Source organism: Myodes glareolus, chromosome 22 (genome assembly GCF_982192425.1).
Source record: "Myodes glareolus chromosome 22, mMyoGla1.1, whole genome shotgun sequence".
Lineage (NCBI taxonomy): Eukaryota > Metazoa > Chordata > Mammalia > Rodentia > Cricetidae > Myodes > Myodes glareolus.
The window spans coordinates 25,336,553-25,353,298 of NC_142047.1; the positions used below are offsets into that span (position 1 = coordinate 25,336,553).

A 16,746-nucleotide genomic window follows, 5' to 3' on the forward strand; every position below is an offset into this window, starting at 1 on the left:
GAGTTAATGGTACCTGGTGTGGCCTTGTTGGAGGAAGTGGGTCACTTCCCGCTACCTGGTGATCCATCCAGATGTAGAACCCGGGGCTGCCACTCCAGCACTCTGTCTGCATGCCACCCTGCTTTCCACCCAGTTAAATGTTTTCTGTTGTTAAAAGTTGCTGGTGTGGGGAGAGGCCCTGGGAGATGGCTCAGCGGTCAAGAGCACTGGCTGTTGTTCCAGAGTTCAATTCCCAGCAGCCGCATGGTGACTCACAGCCATCTGTAATAGGATCTGATGCTCTCTTCTGGCCTGCTGGTATACATGCAGGGCACTCATACATGAAATATAAATAAGTAAAAATTAAAATTAAAAAAAAATTTAAAAAAGAGTTGTCGTGATCATGGTGACTTCTCACAGCAATAGAAACCCTGACTAGGGCTCAGAGGTTAAGAGCATTGCCTGCTCTTCCAAAGGTTCTGAGTTCAGTTCCCAGCAACCACATGGTGGCTCACAACCATCTGTAATGGGGTCTGGTGCCCTCTTCTGGTCTGCAGGCATACACACAGACAGAATATTGTATACATAATAAATAGATACATGTTTTAAAAAAAAAGAAACCCTGACTAACATAGCCTGCCAACCACTTTAGAGATCAGACAGTTCCCAGGGAGTGGAAACTGCGCCCCAAATCTCACATTTCCCACTCCAGTGAAGAGGGAACTACTGCTTAAGGACACAGAACATGCTGGGGGGTTAGGCAGAGACAAGAACACAGAGGAGAAAGCCTGCTGCGGTGACTCGTGCCTGCAACTGCAGCACTCAAGAGGCTGAAGCAAGTTCAGGTCAGTCTGGACTACAGAGAGACTCTGTTGACTCTGTTGGAACAAAAACAAAACAACAGAATACACCCCAAACCAAAAGGGACTGGGATGCAGTTCAGTGGTAGAGGGCTTGCCTGTCATGCATGAGAACTTGAGGTCAGTCCCTAGCACCAAAAACAAAACAAAACAAAACAAAAAACCCCAAAACCAAAAAACATTCCATTTAAGGACATAAAGAGGGTGGGGGAGGCTGGTGAGATGGCTCAATGGGTAAAGATGTTTGCCATGAAAGCCTGGCACATGAGTGCACATGAGTGCATACACGCACAATGACAGTAAAATTAAAAAAAGGACAAAGATGAAAGGTTGATTAACCAGTTTCATTATTATCCGTAGACATCCACAAGGACCCTCTGATCTGTGTCTGCTTCCTAACTGGGAACTTGAAGCTTTTGCTCCAGCCTGGGGTGTAGGATCCGTTCTGCAGGTCCATTAGCCCTCAGGTTGCAGGAAGAAAAGATCAGTCACTGGGGAATTGAATGGGGTCTTCCGCAGACTCACACTGTTGGGGAGGGCTCCTGAGATCCACACCTGTAGGGAGTTAGGAAGCAATAACTCCTGCTCCATTTGCTGGGCAACTACCAGGGCAGCCCAGTGCACAATCTAAATGGTCTGAATCTGGACTGTTCCCCCAAAGCTCACATGTTGAAGGTTTGGTCTCCATGCAGCAATGATCAGGGGCAAGGCTTTGGATCACCAGGGCTCTGACCTCATGTGTGGATTAATCCTCTGATGAACTCATCATTTGATAGCGTTATTGGAGGGTATGTACATGAGGCTCTGGGTTCAGTCCTTAGCAATAACAACAAAACCTGTATAGAAGTTCTGGATCTGATCTGCCTCCTGCTATTGCTTGCCAGAAACATCCACAGCACACACAGGATCGCTGCACCAAAACCAGCTGTCTCTGCATTTAAGTTCAAAGGAAACCACTAAGAACACAATGACTGCCTAGCTCAATCGCCTCATTTTTCTGTGGAAAAATACAGAATTTGACTCAGAAGGTGACTTGTTTTGAGTCAGGGTTGGGTTCATGCATGGCACATCAGACTTTAGAATTCATTCTTTCAGATTTCAGGTCATTGCTTTTTAAAAACTTAGCTGATTGAAAGCAGTAAACACAAAACACAAACAAACGAATGAACCACTTGTGACTCAGTCTGGAGAAACGGCCTGGTGGTTAAGAGCACTTGTTGCCCTTGTAGAGGACCTGAATTTGGTTCCCTGTACCCACATGAGCGCTCACAAGTGTGTGTAACTCCAGTTCTAGGAGATGGCTGCCCTCTTCCCACCCCCGAGAGCCCCAGATGTGCGTGCAGTGGACACACACACCTGCAGGCCAAATACTCATCTACATAAAATAAATATTAAAAAAAAACCCAACAAACCAACAACAAAGACCACCCCAACCTAAATTTCTGTCCTAAATTTGACTTTTTTTGTGTGTGTGGATGAAAAGAATGGAACGTGGGCTGGGTGGTAGTGGTGCACGCCTTTGATGCCAGCATTTGGGAGGCAGAGGCAGGTGGATCTCTGTGAGTTCGAGGCCAGCTTAGTCTACAGAGCAAGTTCCAGGGCGGCCTGGACTACACAGAGAAACCCTGACCTGAGAAACAAACAAGAAAGAAAAGAATGGGATGTGATTATCAAAGGAAAGACTTCTAAAGCAAAGGAGACTGGTGGCAGGCGTGGTACATGCTGTGACGCTCATTCGAGACCTTCTCTGTCACTGTCCTCGCTGGTCACGCAATACAAGTGTCTGTTTGATTAGCATCGCTTAGTTGCCCATGCCTTGTGATTTAGAAGTGGAAAGTGTGGCTTCTGTCGAGAAGACCATCCCCACTCATTCCTGAACCCGACCCTGTAGAGAAATTAATGTGTGCAGCTATCGAAAGAGGGGAAGAAAGGGTTTGAGATAACAGCCAGCATTTCTTACACTATAACTCAGGAGATGATGACTCGTTGTCGTGAGGTAAAAAGGATCCCACAGCCAGTGGAAACTTAAGACTCAATTCAGATGAAAGGGACATTTTTTCTGCTTGTTAGAGCCTTTACTAGCTGTATGTGTGTGTATGTGTGTGTGTGTGTGTGTGTGCATCCAAGTGTTTGTGTACATGTGTGAACGTGCATGTAGAAGCTACAAGACTCCAGTATCATTCCTCGGGAGCTACGCACTTTGTTTATTGAAACAGGGCCTCTCACTGGTGCAGAGCTAACCAAATAGGTTAGGTTAACTGATCAGTGAGCTCCAGAGATCTGCCCCTCTCTGACTCCCGAGTCCTGGGATTACATGTTCATATTGCTGTGCCTGTCCTTTAATGTCAGTTCTGGGGTTGAACTTGGGTTCTCACGGTTGTGTAGGAAGCACTTTACAAACCGATTTAACTCCCCTGTCCCTTCATTAACCTTTTCTATGGCAAGCTTTAAGATGTAAATGCCTTGAACTTGGACTGTGGTAGTCATGAGAAACTTTAGCTCCAAGGATAATCTCGTGGGTCTCATGTTCCTTGGAATGAGCTTTTATTTTCTGATAAAGTTCTTCCAATATTCTGATTTTACAGATGAGATGGCAAAGACTCTGAGAGATCTCATGTGCTTTAGCCACGTTTGATTCAAGCTCAGATTTCGAGAAACCCAAGCGCTAATCCCCTTCTTGCCCCTGCTGTGTCTCTAATAGATTAATGAGATGGCAGGTCACACAGAAGGAGAAATGATAGCTCCGTGCTTTTTGTGCATGGTTTTGATGAGAACGCTAAGGAGTCGGCTCTGTTATTATCCACTTAAAAGAACAGCAAATCAGAGGTTGTCAATGGGCCAGGGTGTGACTGCTCACAAGCTTACCAGTAATCGTGTTTCAATATTATACCCACTTACAATCAGAAGGCTCCCTGGGGCAGCAACAGACATTGATGACCCACAGGCAGACAGCGGTCAGAACAGTGTGTGGGCTAGCCAGTGGTACTTGGGTATGCAGTGGGTACCTCTGCATGCAGAGGAAAGATTGAGCATTTTGCCTGCGTGGTTTTGGTCTTGCTTTGGTCCTGTCGTTCCTGGCTATGCCCCCGTTCATTGCCGTCTGAACAGCAGACAGCCGTGGCAGCCAAATGGCGGTCCCCAGTCTTGCCATTGTATGCTGGAAATATGAAACTTGTTTTTGCTTGTATGAGGACTCCTAGTTGAGAGGTGGCCCAAGCCTCAGAAGAGACTCTGCACTTATGCTCTGACCCAGTGTGAGAACTGTTAAAGACCAGGAGGACTTTTGAAGTTGGACTGAGTGCATTTTGCCCAATGAGGCAGCCATGAGCCTGTGGAGATAAGGGGTAGAAGATTAATGGCCTAAAAGTGGTCATGTTTGGGTGTCAGGTGAAAATGAAGAGCTAGGCCTGGACCCTTTGTGACTGGAAATGGTTGCCTTCATTTTCTTCCAGTGCTGCCCTGAACAGAGCCCACCATGGTGGAAATTGAAATTGGCTCTGTCTGCCTTTCCAGAGAGTGTGATGCTGTGAGGAGGAGAATTAGTGTGTCCCAGGGGCATAGCACCCGCTGCCAGACCTACAAGCTTAGCCTGCCCCAGGAGCACTTAGTGGAAGGCAGTGGCCCATGGTGAGCTGTGCCCAGAGCAGTTCTCAGGTGAGCCTATGTCAAATGAAAGGTCTTGGTACTGAGTTACAAAGCGTTGAAACATTTGTTGTGCAGCAAAAGGGAAATGTTGACAACAGGGCATCTGTGTGTGTGTGTGTGTGTGTGTGTGTGTGTGTGCGCGCGCATGCATGTGTGCTCATGAAAGTGTCGTATGTGTGTGTGCATGTGTGCTCATGAAGGACTCGTGCGTGTGTGTGTGTGTGCGCGCGCGTGCGCGCACGTGCGTGTGCACGCCCATGTGTGTTCATGAAGGTCATGTACCTGAAGGAGGTCCTGGGATGCTTGCTTGAGAAGAAGCCCTGGTCCCTGTGAATATTCTTATGCTTCTTTTTCTTCTGCTTTGTTCAGTTAGCTACTGTTTGCTACTTGGGTTTCAAATTGGGAGCCCTTTCCCCAGGAACTTCTATAACTTCTTAGAGCTGAGTTCCTGAAGGGCTCCTTCACTGATCTTTATGGTTTGGGTAGGAAGAGCCCCACAGAAGCTCATGGATACAGCCTTGACCACCGATGCTGTGTTCAGAGGTAGTTCTTCTGAGACGTGAGCGTGAGGACGTCATTTCAGAAGCCACCAAAGCAGTGCATGTGGCTGTCGTGGATCATGAGGGCACTGACTGATGGGGATTCTCAGCCTGATGACATTATTTGGAGGCGGTAGGAAGTAGGATGTGGACCTAACTAAAGGAAGATTTACTGGGGTTATGGCTCCGAAGGCTGCATCTAGCTCTAGCTGCCCCTCTCTGTCCCTCTCTGGCCAGCTGCCAGGTGACTGCCACCACGGTCAGCCTTTCTCTGATCCCAAGCAATGGAGTCAGCGTAGAAAACCAGGGAGGATTAGAGCCATGTGGGGAGGAAAGCACCCCTCATGTCAGAGGCTGATTGAAGCCTCTCATGTGGAAAAGTAAGAATTCCAGAACGGGGTTCAGAGAATTGGCTCAGTGTTCAAAAGCCTTGTTGCTCTGGCAGAGGGTTCAGTTCCCAGACCCCACATGGTGACTTCCAACCATCCTGAACTCTAGTTCCAGGAGATCCGATGTCCTCTTCTGACCCCTGTGGGCTCCAGGCACGAATGCGGTGCATATATATATATATATGTGTGTGTGTATACACACACACACACACACACACACACATACACACACATGCAGGCAAAATACTCATACCCATAAAATACATTTAAAAAAATTTCAGCACAGCTAATATTTGTTGTGAAGGCTGCTATCTAGACATTCCTTTTCTATGTAAATATTTTATGTTAAAATAGCAGCCAACCGTGCCTGTGATCTTAAATTGCGGCCCTACTCCTTTGCCAGATGTTGATAAGGAGAGGCAGGCCAGTCAGCTTAGAGGCCGAGACCTCAGATTCTTGTCCTTGGCTGGAAGCTGGTAAATGGCCTTGTCAGAGGACAGAAATTCCAAAAGTATTCAGGGCTCCGGTTCCTGCTCCGGTTTCTTGTTACATTTTATAACCACCTGAAATCTACTCAGGAGGAAGCAGCAGGAACCTCCATCCACAAGGGTGGCTGGAGAAGCATATGGACAGCTATGGACTAACCAGACTGAGCTGTTTGGCTCCTCAGTTTCTGCGCAACTTCCCAACTCAGCAGTTGAACGGCGCCCCCTCTCTGGGACCTGCTTCTGCCGCCCGGAAACTCGCCCCACTTTCTCTTGAGCTCGTGCCCGTGAGCCTATAACTGCTTTCTAAAAGCTTATTCCTCCTGTAAACCGTGAAATCTGTTCTTCCAGTTCATAGTGTGGGAGCCTAAGCCACGGATTCACTGAGGGTCTTTGTGCTGTGCGCTTCTGGAACCCCGACTCCCGAGTTAGGCCCACATGTGTCTGGGAAGCCTCTGTCACACTCAAGGACCTCGGTTTTCCCAGTTTAAATCTCTTTTAGGTTTATTAACAACCCCACGGCTGGGTGGGCGGTGGTGGCACACACCTTTCATCCCAGCTCTCTGGAGGCAGCGGCAGAGGCTGGTGGATCTCTGAGTGTGAGGTCAGCCTGGTCTACAAAACGGGTTCTAAGACAGTCAAAGCTGCACGGAGAAACCCCATCTTGCAAAACAAAATGCAAACAAACAAGAAAAAGGAAAACCAAACAAAGGAAACAAACAAACAAAAGAAACACTCCACAGGTGTAATATTTCAGCAGCTAGCAGAAACAGGGTATGTGGGAATGTGTGTACCTTCTTGCCTTCTCTGCCTCCTTCTCCTCTTTGGTATGATGTATGTGTATGCTTGCATGTGTGTGTGTGGGCGGGGAGGCAGAGGAAAATGTTGGCTGTCTTTTTCTATTGCTCTCCACCTGAATTTCCGAGGCAGGGTTTCTCACTGAATCTGAAGCTAGACTGGCTGGCTGGGAAACTCAGGGGACCCACCTGTCTCTGCCCCCCACCCAGCTCTAGGTTACAGGTGAGCCACTATGCCACTGGGCCTGGCTTCCACACGGGTGTTGGGAATTTGAACTCAGGCCCTCACGTTTTTACACAGTAGATATGTTACCTATGAAGGTGTTTCCCTAGCGCTTCCTGAATGCCTTTCTTTCTTTTTACAATAATCTCCAACTGTGCTTTATACCGGCTTATTCTGAAATTCTTTTCTGTGTTGCAGTCAGAGATGTAGCTTTATCTCAGGTGAGGTCTCTAAAATACTGGGTGAATTCCTTAGACCACAGCAGGTGGAGACATTGAACTATACTTCTGTTCCTACTGCTGCAATGGGTTCAAGAGATTGTGCATCGAAACTCAGAAACCATGAGCCAAAATAAATCCTTCTGCTGCAAGCCGTTTTTTCTCAGTGATTGTGTCATAGCAACAGAACACGGGTCAGTACACACTTCTTGTGCTAGCACGCTTCATGCTCTGCTACACAACTTCCTGTATTTCTGGTCTGTTTGCCCCCTGAAGGCCGTGGAGGCAGGGACGGAGCCCATGCCTAGCAACTGTACTTTCAGAATCTGGTAGACAGCATCACATCTATCCAAGTATTTTCCTTCTTACTTATCTCATCTTACTTATCTCAGCAGAATCGCATGACGTCATCACCACAGATTGCACTGTGAGCAGACCTGGGTCTGACGGCGTTTTTCCTTGCAGCTGCATACATTTGTCTGTGAGCCTTCTATCCATAGACATTCACTGGATCCCTAAGCCTGAAAGTAGGATAACCTGTGGACTTGGACCGTGTGGTCTAAACGTCATCTCTTGTCACAGGAAATAGCTGAGAGCCCTGGGTATGTTTGGTCTGGAACCCCATCATTCTAATCTCTTTCCTTTCATTGAAAAACCTATTTTAAATGTCATAATAAAGCGGAGTGCTGTGGGGCACGCCTTTAATCCTGTCACTAGGAGGTAGAGGCAGTTGGATCTTTGTGAGTTTGAGGCCAGTCTCATCTACAAAGCACCCAGGAAGGTGCTACATAGGAAGGGCTACATAGGAAGACATTTTCTTTTTCTTTTTATTCTCTTTTCTCTTCTCTTCTTTTCTTTCTTTCCTCCTCCTCCTCCTCTGTAGAAGGCCGCAGCCACATTCTCCATTATCAAGATGGCGCTGACATCCGGCTTCACCGCCAGGTGAACGCACATGTGCTCGGTAATTTCCCACTGAGTCCCCGCCTACTCCCGAGGCATCACCTGGGACTGGGAACAATGGACCTATCCAAGAGTGACATGTCCAAAGCAGGGTCTGTTTCCTATATAAGGGATGGGTTCCATCTTATCTGGGTCTCCGCCATGTTGGCTGATGCCCGCTCTCCCAAGGGGCATTAAAGCTTTACTGCAAAAGAATCCTATGTGTACCGCGTGGTTCTTGCTGGCGAGACGGTAGCGCGGGACATCTGGTGCCGATACCCGGGAAGAAGAAGAAAAAGAAGAACTTTGCACCACCGGAGACCCCTTGGACACAAGGAGGATTCAGAACTGTAGGCATGCGTGCTCAGAGAGGTACGTTCTAAAGTCCAGAGAGCATATCAGAAACTGAGCAGCAGTGGGAGGTTGTGCGCGCACCCAGATAAGTTAAAAAATGACCCTCCGGTAAAGAATGGGGGAGACAGAAAAGAAAATAAGTTAAAAAGGACCTCCCAGTGATTTTAAAAAAAGTAAAAATGGGGGAGAAGGCTGATTTACAAGGTCAAAAGCTTTATGTTATGTTATATGTGTTGTCTTTTGTGTACTGGATAGGAGAAAGATATTTAAACTTAGAAACTGCTAAGGATATGATGTTTTGGGAAAGAGGTTCTGTTTTCGTCTCCACAGAAAAGGAGAGCCTAAGGGTGTACTTGGGATTTATGTGGTTTGAATCACCGAGACCTCCTGAAATGTTATAATGTTTACCCCTAAAATGCAGCGGCCCAATAACAGCAGGAAGCAGCCAAAGAGACTAAACGACGCCCAAATTCCCTAAAAGTTTAAATGAGGTCCTTTCAAGCCTGCTTCTCTGAGTTCAGCTTTGCTCCGTGCACCGGTTTGGGCTCGGAGTGGGTGCAGCTGGGGCTGGAGGGCGGCTGGAGCGGAGCTTTGCTCTGTGGCTATGGTGGGAGGCATATTGCGCAGGCTCAGTTGGTGCCTGGCCTGGAGGGTATCACAGCTGTACCGAGAATGAGAGCGGTGCCACAGGCAGCTGGGCCAGAAGGCTTACAATGTACCTAAAACTGTGAGGGTCTCTGAGGGTAAAATGGCTCTGATTCCATTTGGCTATGCTAAACGATGCTGACTTCAGGCAGGGCTGGTCGTATTTATCATAATAAAAGCGCAATTAAGGTTTAAATGCAGTAAACAGGCAGTACCGTATTACATCTACATAGTGTGACTTAAGTTTTTAAGAACTGCTTAGCATTTTAAGAACTCAAGTCCTCCTAAAAGATTGCTGTGTGTACGCTTGGCTTGTCTGGTGTTTCAGGATCCGCAGGGAGGTGGATGCGAAGGGCCCTTGGATTTTGGGGTGATTGGGTCGTTGGCTGGATCTGTGAGAGTTTACAGCCGCTTTTGCTGTGGCACAGGTGTTGAGAGTTGGCTAGTAGGGAAGCGGCCCTGTTCGCCGCCTCTCCCATCGGCCCCTTGAGCCGCAGCAGCTCTGGCGCGGACCTTGAGTTATTGCCGGCCTGTGCAGCCTTGGTCTGAGTGTCGGCTCCCGCCACACTCCGCCACCAACACAGCCTCAGAGAATGAGGCTAGCCCCGCGGGGAAGGCAGGGGCGCCTGGGGGTGGAGCCGCCACTTCTTGGCTTGGGACACAGGGAGCTGCGCAGCGAGCAGGCCCAGGGCCGCACACAGCCCTTGGATGGCGGGCGGGCTCTGGAACCCAAGGCCACCATACCGGCAAGGAATACGGCAAGAAATACGGGAGCCAATAAATCTTAAATCTAATATCAACAAACAGGGCCTGGGTTTTTCCTAGGCGCCACTGGGGCAACACGGCCCATACCGTAAAAAACAGAGATCCCCATATGGGTTCCCCAATGGCCACGTCATCTTAGGACTCCAGGCTGAAAACAGAAAAACGGTTTTCTCATATTTTTAAAACAATAATCTCATCTGTGCCAGATTTAAAATGGTTTAATTCTAAGGCCTACTATAATGACACAGACAAACAAGATTGCTCTTTAGAACAGAGACCTATAGGTCTCTAAGTTCAAGACCAGCCTACTTCCAGTACTGACTGTGCTAAATTTTTACACTGAGTTTTTTAATACTCTTAAATGTTATTTTGGGAGAAGAGTTTGTTTGTTTTTTTCTAGAAATGCTACTATTCATGCTGTGGATTCATCTGTCCAGAGGCCTGAGGACAAAGCCTCTGCTATGGAGCTGTCTGGCCTGATTGCTGCGGAGCTGGCGGGTTCCTGAGGGATGGTCCAGCTCCTGCCCTTGGTCTGTCAGTTATTGCTATGTTGTTGTTGTACATTGCAATGTTGTTGTTGCTATGCCATTACTATGCTGCTAGATTTCCCCTTGTTTTGTCAGTTATTGCTTGCTATCAGTTTCCCTTATCCTGTCAGTTATTTCTTCTAAACACTATGGGTATCTTCAAGATAGGTTACAAAATGCCATGGTTATTTAAATTAAAAATTGGATAAATATCTATTTAAACAAAAAGGGGGGGAATAATAAAGGAACTGCCCCCGATGCCAAGAATGGCCATCGCCATGGCTCTGTTCACCATAAATTTTTTAAATCTGGATGATAATGGCCAAAATGCTACAACACGACATTGTTCGGATCCGCAGCGGCCCAAAGATTTGGTTAAGTGGAAAGATGTGCTTTCTAATGAATGGAAAGGCCCGGATCCCATCTTATTGAGATCCAGGGGAGCTGTTTGTGTCTTCCCACAGGATCAAGAAAGCCCATTCTGGCTGCCAGAGCGATTGACCCGAACAGTGAAGAGTGATCCACAACACACGGATTCGCCTGAGGACCTGGCTGCTGTTCCTCCTGCCATTTTGCAGATGGATGACAGAGCACCGATGGAGGACACTCTCAGCTTTCCCGAAGCTGTTACCAGTCAGCCATAGGATGGCGGTGCTTCCTTGACTTTTTACAACCAATATGACTCTGGGCCCCCTCCCCCTACCGTCCTAGAGATGATTTATAAGCTTGGCCATAGGATTACAGTCCTGGGTCGTGTCTTTCTTCCCCTACTTCAAAGAATGGGTGGGGGTGGAAATGTTTTGGAACAGTCCTATGCTATGGATTAGTGTTTCTCCTCTGGATGGTCTGCTGACTCAAATCCCAAAATCGTAGGGACAAAGTGGTTATTGCACAAGCGCTGGCTGCCCTGGAACAGGGGCCTCTACTGATATATGGCTATCTATGTTAAAGCAGTAAGGTTTAAGCCAACCAGCTCCTGCACCCCTAGGACTGTGGTCCATTGCACAGGGTGGAGTGCTTGGCTTAGCTAGCCCTGAAGGTTGTCGAGCTGAAGAGCATCGCACAGAGAATGGCCCTCTCTGAGAGATAAGTCGCTTTGCTTAAGGGTTTCCTGCCGTATATTCCCTTTCCCAGAAAATTGGCAGAGGGCAGGCTGGATAGGTTCCAGGTGTCATGAGCCTAGGGACAGATTCCGTGTAAGCCCATTTTTTATGTTTTCATTTTGGGAAGTGCGACCTCTATCTTTACCTTCCTAGGGAGTTGCCTTTCTGCAAAGAAGTAAAATTAGGGGGAGATGTAGAAGGCCGCAGCCACATTCTCCATTATCAAGATGGCGCTGACATCCGGCTTCACCGCCAGGTGAACGCACATGTGCTCGGTAATTTCCCACTGAGTCCCCGCCTACTCCCGAGGCATCACCTGGGACTGGGAACAATGGACCTATCCAAGAGTGACATGTCCAAAGCAGGGTCTGTTTCCTATATAAGGGATGGGTTCCATCTTATCTGGGTCTCCGCCATGTTGGCTGATGCCCGCTCTCCCAAGGGGCATTAAAGCTTTACTGCAAAAGAATCCTATGTGTACCGCGTGGTTCTTGCTGGCGAGACGGTAGCGCGGGACACTCCTCGAGGATGTTGTTCCTTTAATATCAACTGCATAATCTAATGTGATTGGCTTTTGACACAAAGGAGAAAAGGGGAGGGGGAGGATCAGAAAATTTGGGCCCTTGTCAGTCTGACTGCCTTGGAGTGGGGTGAGGGGAATGTTTTTTCACACCTGTAAACCATATTACCCAGAATTCCATTCTACATTCTGTTTCATTTACAACAGACTTGTCTCTAGTGAAAAGCATCTGTTTGGAAAGATTATTATTATTATTATTGTGGTTGTTTTGAGACAAGGTTTCTCTGTGTGACAGTCCTGGCTATCCTGGAACTCATTTGTAGACCAGGCTGACCTCAGACTCACAGAGATCCACCTGCCTCTGCTTTCCGAGGACTGGGATTAAGGTGTGCTCCAGCACTGCCCAGCTGCAAAGTTCTCTGTTTAACTCACTGTGGTAGCTCACTGGCTGTCTAACTACCCTTCACACTTGTAGAAATCAGCCACTCTATGCCCTCCCTGCCCCCCCCCCAGTTAAGTCTCCAGTGTTAACGCCTCCTTCAAACCACAAGATCTATTTATGCCTTTGCAGAACCTGGCTCCCTGTTACAGAGACTAAGCCAGACTAAGTCACGTGGGGCTACCACTAACTCTCTAAAACTAGAAAAGCAGAAAATCCCCTTTGCTCAGGGGATTAGGGGATCTTAAGACTTTTCTTTCATCACACTGTGGTAGTGACCTCCCTCCTGCTGGCTCTCCCACTTCAAGCACCTTCTCCTCATTGAGCCCCTCTGGTATGTATGGTGTTTATGCTAATGTTCTTAAAGGCAGTCTATGCTCCCAGGCCTGCTAGCCAGCCTTCTCTGGTCACAAGGCTCTCTCCCACTGTAGTTGGCTCTGAAGGTAATGTCCTTGTAATGTGGTGGGACACACTGACCTCCTGCTCCCATCTGGTGTGTAACAAACTCATCCCATTTTAGGAGGAGGAAACTGTTAGAAATCAGAGTGGCGGTGGTTGGGTCAGGAGAGAGGGCCTGACACAAAATGACCCTTCAGGAAAGAGACTTATTAGGAGAGAGGGCATCAGGACCGTGGGAATCAGGATTGAATTTAAAGGTGGGAGAGCATTACAAAGGGGCAGTGAATCCTACCAGAGACAGCGCTTTAAAGGAGTGAGAGGCTTCTCTTTGAAGGAGTCAGCCATGGTAAGCTAAATATAAACAAATCACCCAAAGGAAGTTCTTTACTTTGTACCATTACCACCTGCCAGAGTAGGACTCAGCCATTGATAAATTTAAATGGAGGCCTGAGTCTCAGTAGTTTACCCTGAAGCAATACTTGGTTGCAAGAAGAACCACAAGCTGAGATTACTTGAGCACCACCCCAAAACAGACCATCCAATTGAAATGCCTAACATTCCAATCACTGTAGATAGGACCACCTGCCAGAACATACTCACCAGGACACCCCTAGACAAATGTCAGCCAATCAGGGGTCCTAAACCTCAGAAACCCCTCAACCCCACCTTTACTACTATAAAATCCTATTCTAATTGAGCTCGGGACTCTCTGTTTATTCCAATACATTGGGCAGGGAGAGACCGAGTTTGCAAACTTGCATAAAATAAAGGCTCTTTGCTTTTACATATGGGGCTCCTTGTTTGCTTTTGTGGGGACTTTGCAGATTGGGAATAACACTTTAAACTTGGAGAGGGCCAGGCAGTGGTGGTGCATGCCTTTAACCCCAGCACTCAGGAGGCAAAGGCAGGCGGATCTCTGTGAGTTCGAGGCCAGCCTGGTCTACAGAACTAGTTCCAGGACAAAAACAAACAAGCAAACAAACAAACACCTTGGAGATGAACGTAAATAAGAAGACTAGTTGAGGGGGGGGGTGGGAGGAAGATAGAGAGAGAGAAAGAGAGAGAGAGAGAGAGAGAGAGAGAGCGCTCTTGAGCTGCCCTGGACAGGATGGTGGTGGGAGCCCAGGAGGAGGAGCCTTCAGAGAAATCTTCTGAAAAAAGGAAAACATCTGACTTTTAAATCCTTCTTTGGGGTGATGAGCAGATCCCCACCATAGGATTTAATTAGGATCTCCTGATGTGAAGAGGAACAGGAAAGGTCAAGCCTGGGACTCCAGCTCCTTTCCTTGAGGAGCTCAGAGGACATTTCCTGGAACACAACTGGGCCAGGAGCTGGATTCCTCTCCCCATTGTCACTGGACTCCACATGAGCGGTCCCATTTGGGAAAACAATAGTAATGTTCCTGGTGTGAACTGTCTTATTGAATTATGTTTATTCTTGGTTCTGAACTAGACTACATCTGGCGTTAACTAAAACCTAAACATGGAAGGCATAAATGTGAGGGATTTCTGCTTCACTTGAAGTGAGAAGATGCTTGAGATAAGAAGACACACTTTCAATCCAGATCTTTAATCCTGATCTAATCTGGGCCACACCTTCCTCTGGAAGCCTACAAAAGGGCACAGACAAAGGAAGATTTTCTTCTTTGCCTTCCTGCTCTCTGGAAGAGAGAGCAAGTTCATCCCTTCACTGGCATTAGGCCCTACTTCTTCAGGATTCTCGGATATACTAAAGACAAGGTGAGACATCCAGCCTTGTGGATTCTTGGATTTCCATTCATAGCCACCAATTTTTGGGATTAGCTGAACTACAGCATATAAGTCATTCTAATAAATCCCCATACATTATACATATCTTTATTGTGGGGGTGTGGAGGTAAGACAGAGTATTTGTGTGTGTGTGTGTGTGGGGGGGGGGGAGAGAGAGAGAGAGAGAGAGAGAGAGATTCCTTCTATAAGTTCTGTAACTGTGGAGAACCCTGACTACTGCAGGTTTTGCTACCAGAAGTGGTTCCAGAGCAGCAGAAGGATAAGGGTGACTCTTTCAAGTATCTGGAATAGGCTTTCCCATTTGCCAACAGCTACAGTTAATGAAGCCTCTCCTGGGAGCTCAGAGAGAACTGAGAGCCCATGGTGAGGACATTTTACAAATTAAGGAGAAGAATGCCATCCATTATCCCGATTCACCAATTGTGAGCAGGAATGCATCTGGTGACTCCATATGAAACGTTGGACAGTTTGTGAAAAATAAGGAAAGTGATGATGCTGGTCAGTGGCTTTTAGCATCTCTGGGTAAATTAACAAAAAATAGGAATGAGCATTTGTGTTAACCAAGTTCTAGCTTCTCAGCATGTTTTGAAGACAACAATGGATTTAATGATAAGATTGACAGGCTCCAGTCACAAAGCAAACAAACAAACCTAGACATGGTGTTAGATTAGTAACAGGCTAGGTAATAAGAGTTACATAGACAAATCTATCTGGTTTAGCAGTTCAGTAAGGGGAAAAGAGAAAAAAAATTCATGGAATTGCACTGCCAGAGTAATGATTAGCATCTGAGGGCACACATCCTGTGCAGTCCTCTACAGACGTAATTTATGCTAGAAAAACTTCTGGGACTCAACAGTATTCTAATTCAGATAACCCATAAGCTGGCAGGATAGCTCAGCAGGGAAAGGCCCTTGCTGTGCACACCAAAGACTTGAGATTGATCCCCAGCACCCTTGGAAAAACAGAAGTAGAGAACACAGCTGCCCTCTGGAACCCTGCCACAGTAATCATAAAGGGAGGGAGAATAAAACAGAATAATAGAGCTGTGACATGGGTCCGCAGAAAAAGAGGCTTGCCATTGCCAAGTCTGACAGTGAAACATGCCCATGTCATGTGTGCATGTGGAGATGAGGAGCTTTGGGTGTCCGTGTCTTGCATTGAGGTGGGGGTCTCTTAATTGTTCACTGTTCACACATAAGGCTTGCTGGCCTGCGGTCTTCCCCGGACTCTATTCCACCTCTCGCTCCCCTCAGGAACGCTGGTTTACATGTGTGTGCTACATGCCAGACTTACCTGGGTTCTGTGCTTCTCACTTAGGACCTTCCTCACACTTGTACAACAAGCACTTTGCCTACTGAGCCACTTCCCTAGTCCCTAATTGCATAAAACAGCTGGTCATTTCATGATTTAGATTTGACATTTACCTTTTCTTGACATCCAGGCAAGCAGTGCTTATAGCTTTGTTAAGGTTGGCATGATTTCAGAAAAGCATACGTGGGAATGGCAAAGTGCTGAAGCTCTACCCCTTTATATAGATTCTGGGAAAGTTGAGCCTGAAGCAGACAATCAGAGGATGCAACCTGTATTTGAGGCCTGAGCCAGGAAAGAAACATCTTTATCCCTGAACCCAGGACTAAAGACATGTGCCCTGGCTCTCAAACTAGTGTCAGAGAAACACACATTGTCCCTAGAATCAGAGCAAGTGAAAGGAATATGCCCCGGTCCTAAGATTAGAGTCAAAAAGCTTAAAAAAGACCAGTGAAAGAAACACAGTTTGGCCATGAAGTCAGAGCCATCTCTGCCCCTGAACTGCTATATTGACCAATCCCTGAGCAGGGAAAAATTAACCAATTAACCAATCCCCTTTCTCCCTGGGAAAACTCCGCCCCTAAGAAGCCCTATATAAGCCTTTCCACCGCTTCAGTTGAGAGCTGCCGTTAATCCCTCCCTGGAAGAGGATCAGCTTTCCTGGACTCCTCCATCCCAAATGAATCTCTTTCTCGAAAGAGTCTTGGGTGAAGACCTTCATTCACCAGCAGGCAGCAGAAGAACCTGGCTGGGAAGTCCCAAAGGGGACGGAGCTGAAAAGCCTTGCTGAGACGATCCACAGGGGGCCTCAGCAAGGCAGAGCAGAGCAGAAGAACCTTGCT

General features: G+C 47.3%; 1 long non-coding RNA gene across 1 annotated transcript; it reads left to right on the forward strand.

The window, feature by feature from the left end:
- The first annotated feature begins 8,017 nt into the window (after positions 1-8,017).
- Positions 8,018-11,937, forward strand: LOC148118496 (uncharacterized). The gene is made up of 2 exons (XR_015735931.1): positions 8,018-10,368; positions 10,830-11,937. It is a non-coding gene; the product is annotated as an uncharacterized LOC148118496 (long non-coding RNA).
- The last annotated feature ends 4,809 nt before the right edge of the window (positions 11,938-16,746 follow it).